At 46.3% G+C, this 14,552-nt stretch overlaps 1 protein-coding gene across 4 annotated transcripts in view; it reads right to left on the reverse strand.

Moving 5' to 3' along the window:
* The window catches only part of LOC120893371 (hemicentin-1), a 124,401-nt gene that overhangs the window by 52,723 nt on the left and 57,126 nt on the right, over window positions 1-14,552 (reverse strand). The gene's annotated exons all lie outside the window — the stretch shown is intronic.

Raw genomic sequence — 14,552 nt, forward strand, 5'->3', positions numbered from 1 at the left:
TAACAGTGTAATGTCCAATTAAACGTTACTTTCTTAGCAACATATTTCCCTTTTCATCACACTGTACCTGTGGTAACAAAATTCAACAAATCACGCGTGAGCTATGCAGCACTTTGGAAAGGAAAATGAACTCTATTTTTATAATCAAATGTAGCATCAAACTCACTCCTTTCGCTAGACTTCAATCAAACAATCTCTATTATTCTTAATATTTATACATAGATTGAAACGATGTTTACATTTGTATATTGCACTATGTTAATTCTGCTTTTGCGTGTAGCAAGAGATCAGTAGCTACGCACCGTTCGCCTCTTCCCCATCAAATAACTCAACGCCTATCCGAGCGGCGCAGGTAAGCAAAGTTTAATCGTTTATCAGCCAAACTTTTGCGTAACAGATGCAAGAAGCTTCTTCCACATCCCTCCATGCACGTGTAATTAATAACCAAGCAATAAAAAACACTCATGCCCGCGCACTCCATCGCTTGACACAAAAGCGGAGTTGCGTAAGACTGTTGCACTGTACAAATAAAAAGTACCAAACGAGACCGTACAATTATTCAACCAATGCGGGGAGCAGCAGCATACAGAGCGAGAGCAACACGGGACGGGCTCATAGTGAACTTCTTTCAATTGCACTCGACAATTTCCTGCGCACATTCAAATTTGAAGCGAACGCATGAGGATGGAAGCTGTACCACTCCAGCACCACAGTAAAGTAGCGAATAATTCTGTTCATGCTAAACTTTTCAGCAAACTCGTTAACACCAACCCTCGGGGCAAACTAATAACTAGCAAGATCAACATGTGCAACTTCTTCCTTGCGGAGAGACGGTGCAGTGCTGTAGGGCGGGTGTAGGATGATGCAAGGATGCATTTCGGAGCCATTGTACAGGAAAGGCAGTGAAGAAGCGAGTGAAGAAAAGCTTTGTCCTTCTGAGCAAATCATGTTTATATATCCTCCAAAAGCACCCAGCCCATCCCGTTCCATCCGCACCATGCTGTTGCTGTTGGGTCGATTTTGGCTGCCACGTTCGGTGCCACCTTGCACACCCACACTCGCACACAATTCAAAACAGGGTGCTGAAAGTTTTGTGCACAACTTCTTTTTTTGTGTGTGTGTCGCAAGCTGTCATCCCGAGCCTTTGTGTCCTGTGGTTCGCGCACTGCCGGCGGTACGTGCAGTGTGCCATGTAAAAGATTTCGGTCGTGTACCGGGTTTCGTGCAGGTTTTTTTTTTTTTCTATCTCCAAAATCCTCATCACGTAGTTGGAACTCTTTTGCAAAAGATTTTACCCAGCGACTGTTGCGACACAACATGCTTGCTGATTGTGTCGTTGCGTTTGCGAGTTTTGATATGATTTTATCACGCTCGCTTGTGGAGGAAAGAATCGGTAGTGCAAGGTTGTACATTCTCAAAAGTGCGCGTTTTGTTTTATCGCTTTATTTGTTAGCTCTTTTAGATAATGTTTTAATGTAAACGATTGTGTTGCGGTAAAGCTACGTAGAGTACGACATAGAAGTAGCACGATCCGTTAGCAAACTGGCCGCTTACTTGTTCGCTTCCGGCTTTGTGATACACAATATCACGCTCGTAGATGAGCTGCTAGTAAACTTTTCAGCGTGCTTTTCATCCTGCTGCTTGACGTAGGTTTCCAATGGGGCTGAGAAAAATGTAAGAGAAGCTATGTTTTGTTGGAAAGTTTAACGAGCATGCCACAGACTATTCACGTGATATTGTTAAGCGAAAGTTTCATGTATTATCGAAGCGCGGGATGTGCTGGAAAAAATATGTTTTTCACTTCCTTTCAGGAAAATGTAGAATTCGCTGTTTAGGAATGCAAATTGCAGTAGTTGTAGTATGTTGTTCTGTTTTGAGGAATGTTCATAAAATAAAGAAGAAAAATTTTAAGTGAGATAGAGAGAGAGAGAGAGAGAGAGAGAGAAAGAGAGAGAGAGAGATAAAACGAAGAAAGAAAATGTTGTATTCAAAGATCATTTTCCAACAACTGTTTATCCATTTATTTCATTTCACGGTGGGTGAAGCATCCCACGACACACGACCCCGTTGTGAAAATTAGCTCATTTTCCGCTAGATGCAACTTCCGGCTGACATGCATCCCACTACTAATCAAACAGGCGGTACAAACCCGCTGCAATTGGTCAGCTAAACACACTGATCCATGTGGGGGGGGGGGGGGAAAAGGCACAATTTATAATTATCACCAACTAACCAAGTGTGGGTGGCACGCAGTTCACAAACACGTCGGTCAAATCACGTCCGTGTTTAATTAACATCCCATATCCTGTGTTTATTTCCACCTGTGTGGTGGGACGCAAAACTTTACCCTAGCAATTGACACCACAAACGCAAACATAAAAACAGCGCCGTAGTAAATGGAAAGCTCTTCTCGCTTTTTTTTTTTTTTTTTTGGAGGAAAAGTTTCGCACTGTCTGAACACTCATTCAAAACTGTGTTGCGGCGTGACCCGGAAACGTAATGGTTCCTGTGCCGACTGCCGCAGCCGAATCACTGCAAAATGGCGTAATTATTTTTTATACATTTTTACGCACCAAAGCCTCCACCACTACTACGAGCAGCGATGTGGAATGATTTAGGTGCGTCGTGTCCATTTATTTGGTGGTGCTTTTTGCCTTTAAGTATCCTCATCATTACGATGCTCTAAAAATCCAAGTGCTACAGCGTAATCGAGATCTACTCTACTGTTCGGCTGGAAGCTGTTCCTCCGGGAAGTTATGAACTGGTTTGACACCGCATCAATGGTATGCGTATCTCGCAAACAGGGTTACGTTTTGAAAGTTTTTCGGCAACAAGGCTGATCACTGATAATGCGACAAAGGCTGGCGGAACCGTTTTCACAGGACGAAAAGAACTAAATTTTGTTGGTTCGGGGCAAAAAGTTACCCAAAAATCTGCCACCGAAACTGGGCCGAACAACAAAAGACTAGGCTGGAGGCAAAAGTTCTGTCAAGATTGTAAGGCGTAACGAAACAATAAATAACACGCCACTCTCGAGGCGATGCTCTTATTAAAAGATTGTACTTTTTATCACAACAAAACTCTAAACAGACTCCTTCAGCCCGGGCGTGTGGGTATAAATTTAAATAAACATCCCGCGCACCAACCGATGAGCGAGCGCACGGGGGACGAAATTTCTGCTCTCGACGAACACACAGTAGTCCGCCCGCCTCACACAAGAGTTCATAAAACTCCACACCAGATACCGATGGCGCAAGAGGAGTCAATTAAAATCACTCGAAAATGCTTACATCGACAACGGCACCGACCGTTCCGTTGGACCGGTCCCTCGTCGGTAAGCCCGGCACTCGGATCGATGGGAAATCTCCGATCCCGTAACAGCATCCCGCGCCCATTAAAATGTGGGTTTCCGAAGCATCCCGGGTATTCTTAAAGCGGGGCTATCTTAGCACGAACTGGGTGGAAAAACCACACCACCCAACCTCCATCCAGAAACCATCCACCCGCACCCGTTCGAGCATCGGTGCTGGATGGCACGTCCGTAATGGGTGAGGTTTTATAAGTTCAATTATAGCTTTTGCAATGAGTTTTCGCCAAGTCATATTCCTGAGCTAGGGCTTCGGGTGCGGAGAGTGCGGCGTGGATGGTATTCGACGTATCGTAGCCACACCCACTTACTCCTGACCTCAGGACGATGGTTACGAGTTTTGAGGTGACCGTCCTCCTCCTGCCCAATGCCGAAGGAACTCCCGGCCATGGTGCTTTCTTGGGGCGGGAGGGTGGAAATTCTTTGTTTTACTTTTGCTCTCAGTTGGGAGGACGACTTGGTGCTTGAGTTTTCAATGGATGGTCATAAAATCTGGACCGTCGCTCGGGAAACGGCAAACGCCCGCAAGATGGCGGGGCGGTTGCATTGCTGCACAGGGTAATGTGAGAAGCGGTGCGTGTATTGTCTTCTGTGTCAGCAGTGTTGGCGTATGGCGTACTTGACACTTTGCACATGGCTTTCCCTCAGCCATCAGCAGGTCAATGGTCGTGTGGAGGAAGCGAAGGTCAGCTGATGGATACAAGATACATGGATTATTGGCATTTTCAATTACTGGATTTTGTAAATAGCCGTTTGTTAATTTAATATGCAGGTGTCACGTTAAGTGACGTGTATGATGAGGTTTAGTTCATTGTACAATATAAACCAGAATAATCCTATTCCAATATCATAACTTGATGGGATTACATTTGTTGAAATATTGTAAGAACCCTTAATGATAGTGAACAGATATGCGACGTTATTTGGATTACAAAAATATTATTTTTTTATATTCATATAACCTCTACCGTACACATAAATCGGTTAACCACTCATATCCGCTTACCATAAACGATTCTGCAGTTCACTTCCTATTATAGAAATGCAGTTGCTACCACAACCAAACGACACGGGGCGCACGAATGTGGCTGAATAATGGTTAGCGTACCGATCACGCACCAACAGAACCAGAACCGACCGGACCAGCGAAGGTTTGGCAAAGACAACGTGCTCAAACCCATCGTTAGCGGTTTGCAGCGGGACGCGAAGATTGCGAACCCCAACGACCAGAGCTGCATGAACGGAAATCCATCGTAACGGTACGGTTTGGATTTTAATGCCCTTCATCATCCCGCAATGCCACACGGTGCGGTTCGAGTTAACTTTTGCCCGACCTCGCTGGAAGTCGCTGGAAGCGCGTAATATACCGAGTGCCCACAAAATGACGCTCAACATTTGCCTGGCGTGATGGAAAATTTACTCAGAATCGGCTAGCAGCGCAAGGAACCGGTTTTTATGGAAAATACATCTGCGAGTTTTTTCGCCTTCTTTTGGCCCGGTAAAATATCAACCTTTCCATGAGCATGACGGGCTAGATGCAGTAGGAATCGTGCAGGAAGAATGCTGGGAAAGGATTCCTACAACCCCGTCCACACACACACACACCGGATGCGAATTTTGTAACCGAGAAGTTTTGGCCTGACTTCACCGCATTCTTCAACCACCCGGAGGGGTTTTTGGTTCGCGCAAGCAAACTTTCCTCTGCAAAATCCCGTGGCCGTGCGAGTGTTGCTGTTTGTACGGAAACTAGTGTCCAAAAGGAAGGCCCAGCCCAGGCCCTCTCATCCCACTATACACGCTTTTGGGATGCGAACGTTTTCCACGTGCCATCAGGATAAAGACTGACTGGCGCGAGGCGAGCACGTTTGAAGTTTGAACACCGGGGCGTCCGCGTTCATTCGTCCGGAAACGCCGACACGAGCGGAGAACAAGTCCCACCGGTTCCGCGGATGACGCTGATGACGATAAAAACGCTACAGGGTAAGCAGATTTCTTTGCCTTACTTTGTCTTCTCTCGCGTTGCGATTTCGCGGGCTATGGGGTCGTGATTTTCTTGCACAGCGAAAGCGTACGGAAAGCGAAACCGTCGCGAAGACGGGGTTTTTCTTTGCTCGGCGCATGATTGTTTGTACTTATTTTATCTTTTTTTTTTGTTTTTTCTTCCACCCTTTCACAAACATACACCGGTGCGATTCGCAGCTCCGTAGGCCAAAAGGGTTATGTTCGCCGGGACACAGATTCTGTTTTTCGTTTGTGGTTGAGTTTGTTTTTGCTTAGCATGAACACATTTCCCTGCTGGTCGGCGCTCGGTTCTCGCTCGTTGCTGGAATTGCTTGATTCGCGTTTATTTTTTTTCCGTTTTCCCAGCAGCCATCGGTGTGGTTCGCTTTAAGAGGTTACGACATTTTCATACGCGCTTGCTGTAAGCTGTACCTTCCCGTTCCACGATGTTGCGCTTCGGCACAAACACACACACTTATATACAAGCACGTTGCTTTAAAAAAAAACTCCTCTAAGCTGCAAGGATATGGTGTAAACTAAGCTCGGCAAAAACGACCAAGACGAGGCTAAACAAAACGGTCGTGTAATTTTCACAAACAATTTAGTTTATGTGCTAGCGTTTTTCGCCTACCTTTTCTTCCGACCGTGGTTCGCGCGCGAGTCCGCTTGTATGTGTGTGTGTGTGTGTGTGTTTTGATTTTTTATCCTTCCTCTTCTCACGGTCTTTCCACGGTCCATCAACACTGTTGCTGGGTGGGAATAAAGTTCAGCACGTTTCGGTGCTTCCTTGCTACCCCAACTATGCCTGAATGCCCCAAGATGCGTTCTAGGCGGGGCTCGTTAGAAGTGATAAAAAATTGCTCAAAAGTTGAAACAAGCGCACGGTGGGTAGCAGAAACGTACTGTTAATGGAGTGTTGCATACGGGGTACTTATGACATCAAGCGTGCGTCTCGGTACGTAGGCGTTTTTGTTTTTCTTCATTCTCCTTTCAGCAACCTTGTTGCTAGGATTATCGTCTGCCGACACGTACTACCCCTCTGCACTGAGCCTGGTTTGGCGCTTTGAAAGACGGAAGCGTGGTGAGTGTGTTGCCGTGTATACCGGTGCTTGCCGGAAACGTATTCACGGCATAGAGAGCCCCGCACACACAAGGGATATGTCTATGTTGATGAGAGTGAGCGGTCGACAGGCTTGGTGTGTATTCTCAAGGATATACACACCACATTGATGCCATCCAGTGCGGCCATTACGGAGTGAATAGAACGCACAGCTCTTCCCCGACGCCCCACACGCTCACCAGCTGGCGAATGTAATTGCAACTACCCAGCGTTTCCACGGGCTTCATTGTTCCGAGCTTCGTCAATTCTAGGGACGGCACTACAGGAAGGTTCACGGCACTGTGCGGTACGTGAACTAGGCAAAACGTAGATAATGTGCTCCTTATGATGAGCCGATGAATGCTGCAAACGCCAAGCCCCGTGACTGGTGACGGCACACAAAAGTTGCAAGAGACTTCTTCACCGACCGGAAACACGGATGACGTCGTGACTGGAGGAAAGGGGAACGTGCAGAAACAATAGCTACGGGTTTCATTTTGATCATGTTAATAGCACTGAAAAGTTGCCTTTGCTGGTGCTGTAGTTGACGTGGTACGGCTATTCCTGGAATCTTTTGGTAGGTAACATACGCACGGCCCAAAGACAGCGTCGACGATGATACGTTATAATGAGCGTGCCATGGCAAGACCATCGTACACCATGCAACGGTACAGATGACAAAATGTCACTTTAGTCCCCAGGCGCTGGATGCTTGCAAAGCTTTCATATCCTGCACAGTGAAGATGTAATGGTGCTCAGGCGAGGCTTCTTGTGTGGGAGTGTGTGTTGCGAAAGCTTTCCTTTAATGCGATAATTCTGTTCGTTAAATCAATTCCAATGCATACTATGAGGTATAATGAAATAACTGTCACGGTTGAATACGGATCCTTTTGAAGATGCAGCAACTCAGACGCAAGTGGACTGAGCGGACAGTGAACGAACGAATGGCTTGTGTACTATAAACCCAGCTGCTGAGGGAAGCCAAGCGCATGGAATTGGATCCTTTCGGGCAGAAACTCTAATTTGCTCTCTTATCCACACACAGACACACGCGCACTGTGCTGAAATAACTGGCTGGATCAATTAAATTAAGAAAATAAACCACATCTCACAAGGGAACCCACTCCCACGTCCAGCACATCAATCGTCTTCTCCGTGTGGACGAGATTTATCGAGCATTTTGGGGTGTTTGCGCTTGGCACGCAGTGGAGAAGCATTTGACCTGCCCGGTTCAGTCGGTCGCCATGCCGGTAGGTCACCTTCTATGGACGGAAATCTTTACAGCTAAACTTTCCCAACTTTCGGTTGGGTAAATTTATTTTCTCAAACCTCAATGTGTATATCAACCTCCCTTACCGGTGGTACACTTTCGGAACACAAGCAAATGGCAGGAGTATAAATAGGAAGAAAAAAAAAACAGACCATACGTGTTCCCATCCCGACGACCACAGTAATTAAAATGCCTTCAATATTTAACTCCATGCAAATGTACATCTGGGTAAATAGTAGTGCCCAGTGTTAGCAAACCAGCAACGTCTGCAATGCTCATCTGGTGTGTACTTTGCCCGGTGCACACGACCAATGCGTTTCAAGCTCTGGAGAATGGTACCTTACAGAAGAAGTGTATTTAATTACTGGCAGTAAGAGTGGGGGTGTTTGGAGATCAAAGTTTTCAGTTTTCGGGCTGGATTGGCTAGTAAAAATACAACCCCCTTTTGAGAACATTTCTGTTTTTGGAAACTTCGAAAAACAGTGGAGATGGGAAAATGTTGTTCCATAGAACGTTGGTTGCTTACCGGCGTGTGCTTTATTTTGTTGGCTCACTGCCCGTTTCCGGGTAGGGAGTTTTATTCGTTTTCGATTATGAAGCTGAAACCGTTTTTTTGTTTTTTTGTTTGGAGTAAGCGGCACACTTATCGCATGCGGAAATTGCTAAGCTATGAAGCCTCATATTATAGCTCCGAATGAATGGGTCTCTATTTCAAAGGACCTTTTTCTAGCAAAATGCCCTAGTCGAAATAGAATATGAACGCAACGCTCGCTAGAACGCTGTTTGATGTCGGATTTGCCCTGTTCTCGTAATCGCCATCTAACTCGGATGCGTATGTTCTTTGTCAGTTGAGCGTTAAATTAGTTTGCATAATGCAGATCATCTTTTGCCTGTGTATACGAGGAACTTCCAGAAACGGGACCTACATTTTGTTTTCCTGGTGAGGGATTTCCGCTTTATATTATACTTTCTACGAACCTTCATGTAATACAATACTCTCTACGAATCCTGCAATACAATCAGCCTGCTCTAGCAAGATGCCGAGATCGGACAAGAATTTTTCGTCCAATTTCATTTCTCCACTGCCTCCGCTCTTCACACAACAGCCAGATCGTGACAATTAGGCTAGCTAATGAAAGCTAATGGATTGATGAGCAAATGCTCGGGACATTCAACCTCGTCCAATGTAAAAGCCTGTTCAACCAGTGTGCTATGCCGGAATACCGATACAATGCTCGACAGCGCGCAAGAATTGCTTTGCATAAGTCATGAACTTCGGAACTTACACCGGGCTTAGGTGCCGGTGCGACTGACCGCAGCTAGGGAGGGAACTCATAACTAATTTATGCTGCTGTTCCCGTGCGTTAACCTATATCCTTTGGGGTTTGCACTGTGGCTGCTGCTGCTACTGCTGCTGTCCTTGATTGTGACGCAGTATGAGACTTGCAAGTGTGTGTGTGTGTGTGTTGTTTGTATGTGAGCTTTTCCCGGCCGGTGTACAGCAATTGTTTTGCATTCAGGGAGTAAATTAATTCCGGAAATAGCCAACTTTTTCAATCGGAAATGCATGATAGACATCGGATCCGCTTTGCCAAGTTATTAGCAGCTTTGTTTGGCAAACTGAAATAGTTTTCAGTCACAGGCAAGAGCGTTTCAGTAACCAATAGCTTTAGCTGTTTAGTTAGGAATACAATACGGGAACACTTGTGCACATAACCGTCAAAATATGCAAAAGCAATAATAAGCTTAGTTGGGTGCAAAATGTGATGCAAGGTATTATGTTCTTACAGTACAATAACGTTCATGATGTATTCTGCGGAAACATGAAACGAAATGATGCGTTATGTTTGTATTAGCATACAATTACGAACATTAATTTGCACCCATATTGGTACACAGATTACAAATTCTACAAAACATTCAATGGGCAACGCAGCTTACATGGCATAAAGAGTTTGTTTTGGATCATTATAATGTAACAAAGGGATGGATTTAGTGAAAAGCTTCTTACATAGAGCCAAGCAGCTGAACACGAAACTGTACAACATGCAGTGCTCGGTTGCTGCGAAGCATATTTTTTATGCAGCGCTCTAAATAAAAGCCAGGATGGAAATTTATGATCCTTTTGGCCCGGGTACGCCAGCACAACCGGAAAAGGCCAGCATTCAATTGCATTTAGAGCGGGTCTGAAACAAAACATGCATAGATCACAATTGGCAGACCTCTTTCCTCTCCTTAACACTCGTGCCCCCCCCCCCCCCCCCCCCGAATGCTTCGTGACATTCGACCATTCCCACGTCCCATGACTGGTTGCAGCCGTGTGCTGCTAAGCATCACTAAAATATGTGCATTTTGTGCGCCCTGCTCAGCTAACTGGAGGCGTTTCAGTGCATTACGAGCGAGAAAGAATGTGATAGAGATCGTGGGGGGAAATGGAGCGAAGAGAGTGCACCTCCTAACGCTACCACTATTTCATAATAAACTCAGAACACTCCGAGAGTCACGACAGAGTGTATTGATTTGTGCTGGCAAATATCACTAAGCTTTTCCCCTTGTCTCGCATTCGGTCAAAGCTCGTTACGGTTTACGCAGACAGGAACGACTGCCCGGTACGGAGGATGTGAAAGTTGAAAAGATAATGCTGCCACGGCATCCCCGACTCATGCTTGCCTATGGCGTTGTGGGACTATTATCTGCCGCAAATGGAAACCGGATGCCGGATGCGCTGGGAAGCGGGCAGACTAATGCAAACGTTATCCCGGAACCTTCTGGCTTTTGCATAGATTTATGGAGCGAAAGGATTGGCCCGGCCCGACAGACAGACAGCAGCAGCAGCAGCAGCAGCAGCAGCAGTAGTAGTCAGTCAAACATTGAAAGGGCCGTAGATTTTTATTATATTCAAATGAAGTTAGTCGAGCGACAGTAACTTACGACCTACTTATGGGAGGTTATGCATTTTCCCCACAGGGGATGTCGAGCTGTGTGCTACGTGTTAAAATGGTAGCTAAATTTCGATTCCTGGTCATAAATTTGCGCTGTAGCAGCTCGCTGTCGCAGTGAGTGGCACTAACCGTACATTAAACTACATCCCAACATCCGGGAATCGGATATTTTAGCGAACTGCTTTGGAGCATGTTCTTGGTATAATTTGGGCTGAGATTTTATGTAGCAACAACTGACAGCTTCAGCTCATTGTGTTGTGCTCAATCCCACGACATTGGACTGCAAATTAGACAGCCCTTTTTTTGTTAAAATTTGTTAACAATTTGTATCCAACCGTGCGCCACATCCGGCCGTTGCAAACATTTGTTTACTAGCATTCTGATCTGCCGGCAAGTGAAACTTTTCCAACAGCAACTCATTTCACCCGCGTAAAGCTTTATGGCTGTTCAATGCATTTCAGCCAACAAAAGACGACAGCAGCAACTGGAAAGCATCATTGGCTGCCATGGCAAGGTACAGAGAAACCAACCACCGACAAGCGCGTAAATGCACGCGTAAAACACGAACAAAAGAATCGAGCAAGTAGGTTGCGCGGTTTGCTACCGAAAACACGATACCCTCGGCCTCTCGCGGAGCGTAATATTATTATGAGGCTTGTGTCATAATTCAGGACAGCAAAAACATAATGCGATATTCATAGTTCATGCCCGGACGATGAGTTTTCCCAGAAGAGTTCAACCAATGAGAAAAAAAAACGCTTCTCCCGGTGGTCATGGTTTTGGTAAAGTGTATCAAAACACCAACAATGGCAAAAACCCCTTCCTTCGCGGATCGCGTTCACTGACAGAGGCAAAGAAGAGGTAAAAAACATCAACCAAACCCAACTGCACTAAACAACCAACGAAACCACTCGCCAAACCACCGTGCCCGACCAATATATACGCCAGCAAGTGCAAACATACACACACACACTCACACGTACAGCGAAACTCGTGGAAAGCACCCCTGCGGAGTGAAAATATAAACTCGCGAGCTGGACTGGAGCGGGAGTGGGCCCAGAGGCTACGCTAGCAAAGCGGCAACATTCATTATTTAAGCTGGCTGTTCTGTGGTTTTCCAGGCCGTGGCGAAGCCACCAACGTTCTGTTGCTGCCTTCGAAACACGGTGGGGAAACTTTTACTCCTTGCTCTTACCGCATGGCCAGATTGATCAACAAATTTAGCTCCAATTTCTTGCCCACCTTCCATCCTTCTTGCATGCTCCCGTAAGGTAGGTTGTGAAAATCTGTTTTTTGTTTTGTTTTGTTGATGCACGATCCATAAGCCGCGGAAAAAGGCTCCATCGCGAAGAGGGAGGAAAAGGAAGGAGGCGGATGATATTATGCAAACCTTCCGTCCTTCCGTCACCGCAGCGCTGTGGAAAGGCGGCTGTGCAAGGATAAACTTTTACACCGACACAGTAAGCAACAGCTTCTTGTTGGATGCTGTACGCCGACGCCTTTTCTGCGCCCGCTACGACGCGGCAGCCAAACAAGGTGCTCGATTTAAAAGCCCATCGTGCTGGGGCGCGGCCAACCGCCGTACGGTGGAAAGTTTTGACCAAATGCCAAAAAACCAATCACTTTAAATGGGCCAATGTTTATGACGCGCTGGGGGCGCTGTAGAATTCTTGCAGCAGTTTTTTTTGGGCTTTGCTTTACGGGGCGCATTAAAAGGAATGATCTACCGACACATGTGAGACTCCAAATCTATTGGAGAAAAAAAAACTTCAATGAGCAGAAACCACATGCCATCAAGAACAACCCAATTCCAGTGGTTTAACCAGTTGTCCGGCCTTAAACTCAATCCACGGCGGTAACTAGAGCACCAAAAGTGACACGAAACGCTTGGTCTTCACTGTAATGTCATCACCTACAACTACGAGGGCCGTCATTTCCCCGAGATTTGTACGGAGAACCGACAAAAACACACACACGCGGCAGCATTAAAACCTTTGCCTCACTGCACCCACTTACACCCCCAAAGACACTTGCCAGCAGATACAGAAAAGTCACGGCAAATTTTTGGCCCCGTTTTTCGCCCCATTTTTGTACCCCACTTATGCACGCTATGTTTAACTTTTTGCGTCGGTAATGTTAGAGAGGGGGGAAACTGCGCTCGCCAGCGCACTGTTGTTTGCCAGCTGTCCAAGGAATGTTAACCGAATGCGCGCAAAAGAAGTCATCAAAAAAAAGAGACATGGCACGAGCCCCGGTGGAACAGCATGCGGCACGGGAAAATATTTCAATGTTAAGATTCGCACGCTCCCGGCATATGTGTTGGCATAAATCATAAAGTTTCTGGCTGCTCGCGCACGCAAAAACCACGCCACAATTTAAGCTAGCACAAGGGTGGGGTGAAAGAGAGCGCGGAATGGTTGATGTAGCGGCACCTTAGATTTACTGTTTACATCGGAGGTGTGCCCGCTTCTTCCGAGCGGGTTCCGTCACAAAACCGACGCTAAAATGTGGAAGATCTTTGTGGAAGAGCATCTGCGACCGTTGGAACATGCGTGAGTATGTGTGTGTGTGTGGAACGATGCGCACACGGGTACACGAAACGAGCACCGAAAACTCATTAAATTGTTGTCGGAAGTTTGGTACAGAAATAGCGCAGAGAAAGATTTATGCCGCGCAGTTTGTGTTGCCCTCCCGATGGGGCTAAAAGGGGCCGCCCGCGTCTAATATATAAACTGGCCAAATCGAAATCAAGATCCTCGTTTGAGTGCGGCTCATGCGTGTTTGTGTGTGTATGTATGCATGTTTTGGAAAAGCAAAATCTACATATTTATGAATCCAACTCGTTTTCCCCTCCCAGCAGGACGTGGGGCTCTTTCCATTGACCGTAACGAGTGAGGTGGAAATATATATATAAAAAACTATACACGACTTTCCTTCTAGAGAACGAGAGAGCGTATGTGTGTGTGTGTGATTGAAATGGTTAGCAATTTTTGGACATTTCCATACCAGTCACCTGTCACCGGAGCCTGCTAGCCGTTCTGTGTTTGACAGCTGTCACCGCACGGGATAAAAAAGGTTATCAAACACCATTCAGTCGATATCATTTCCGATAGCCTTCCGAAAGCGCTGGCGGAAATGCTCATTATCTCGAGGTTTGGCAGCAAAGAAAAGTTGCCCCAAAGTTTTTGTCATGGGGGCCGCATTGTGTAACAGTGTGCTTGTTACAAAACATGCTGCGGCCCCTTTTTTAATGGTACCAAATGACACATACACAAAAAGCGCTCTGGCAACGGGCATTATTCGATGGCGCACCACATTAGCGTACGATCGGTATAATGCATCGTAATTTTTCGGCTGTTTTTTGTATGGTGTTTTTTTTTTTTGGTCCCCTTTGACGCCATTTCATGTGCGCCCCATGTACATACCTTCCAGGCACAATTCCATCATTACCGGAGCAGCCAGTTTTGCAAATCTCATTCACCTCACCAGCGTCTCGAGCCGCATCACCCGGAGCACAAATTGATTCTTGGAAAAGCCAAGCCAGCTTTTCCACCGATCTGGCCCGGGTGGGCGACTGGCGACAAAGTACAACCCAAAAAGCTTCCGATGTATATTGCGCAAGAGGGCAAGAGAAAGCGAGTGAAAGAGAGAGAGAGTGGTCCCCGTGGGCGAAGTGCGAAATCAATGGCAGTCAAATCAATCAAATGATGACTGCGCCGTTGGCACATGTCGGAGCACCCGAGTGACAGACGGTGCAGAATTCATTTACTACTCGTCATCCCCACCCTTTTTTATTTTTTTTGCTTGTCCGTTAGGTACACTGTGTCTCCCTGCCCCTCCATCAGGGTGGGATTCCTGCACCCAAATGCCAAT

This window comes from Anopheles arabiensis, chromosome 2, assembly GCF_016920715.1.
Source record: "Anopheles arabiensis isolate DONGOLA chromosome 2, AaraD3, whole genome shotgun sequence".
Classification (NCBI taxonomy): Eukaryota; Metazoa; Arthropoda; class Insecta; order Diptera; family Culicidae; genus Anopheles; species Anopheles arabiensis.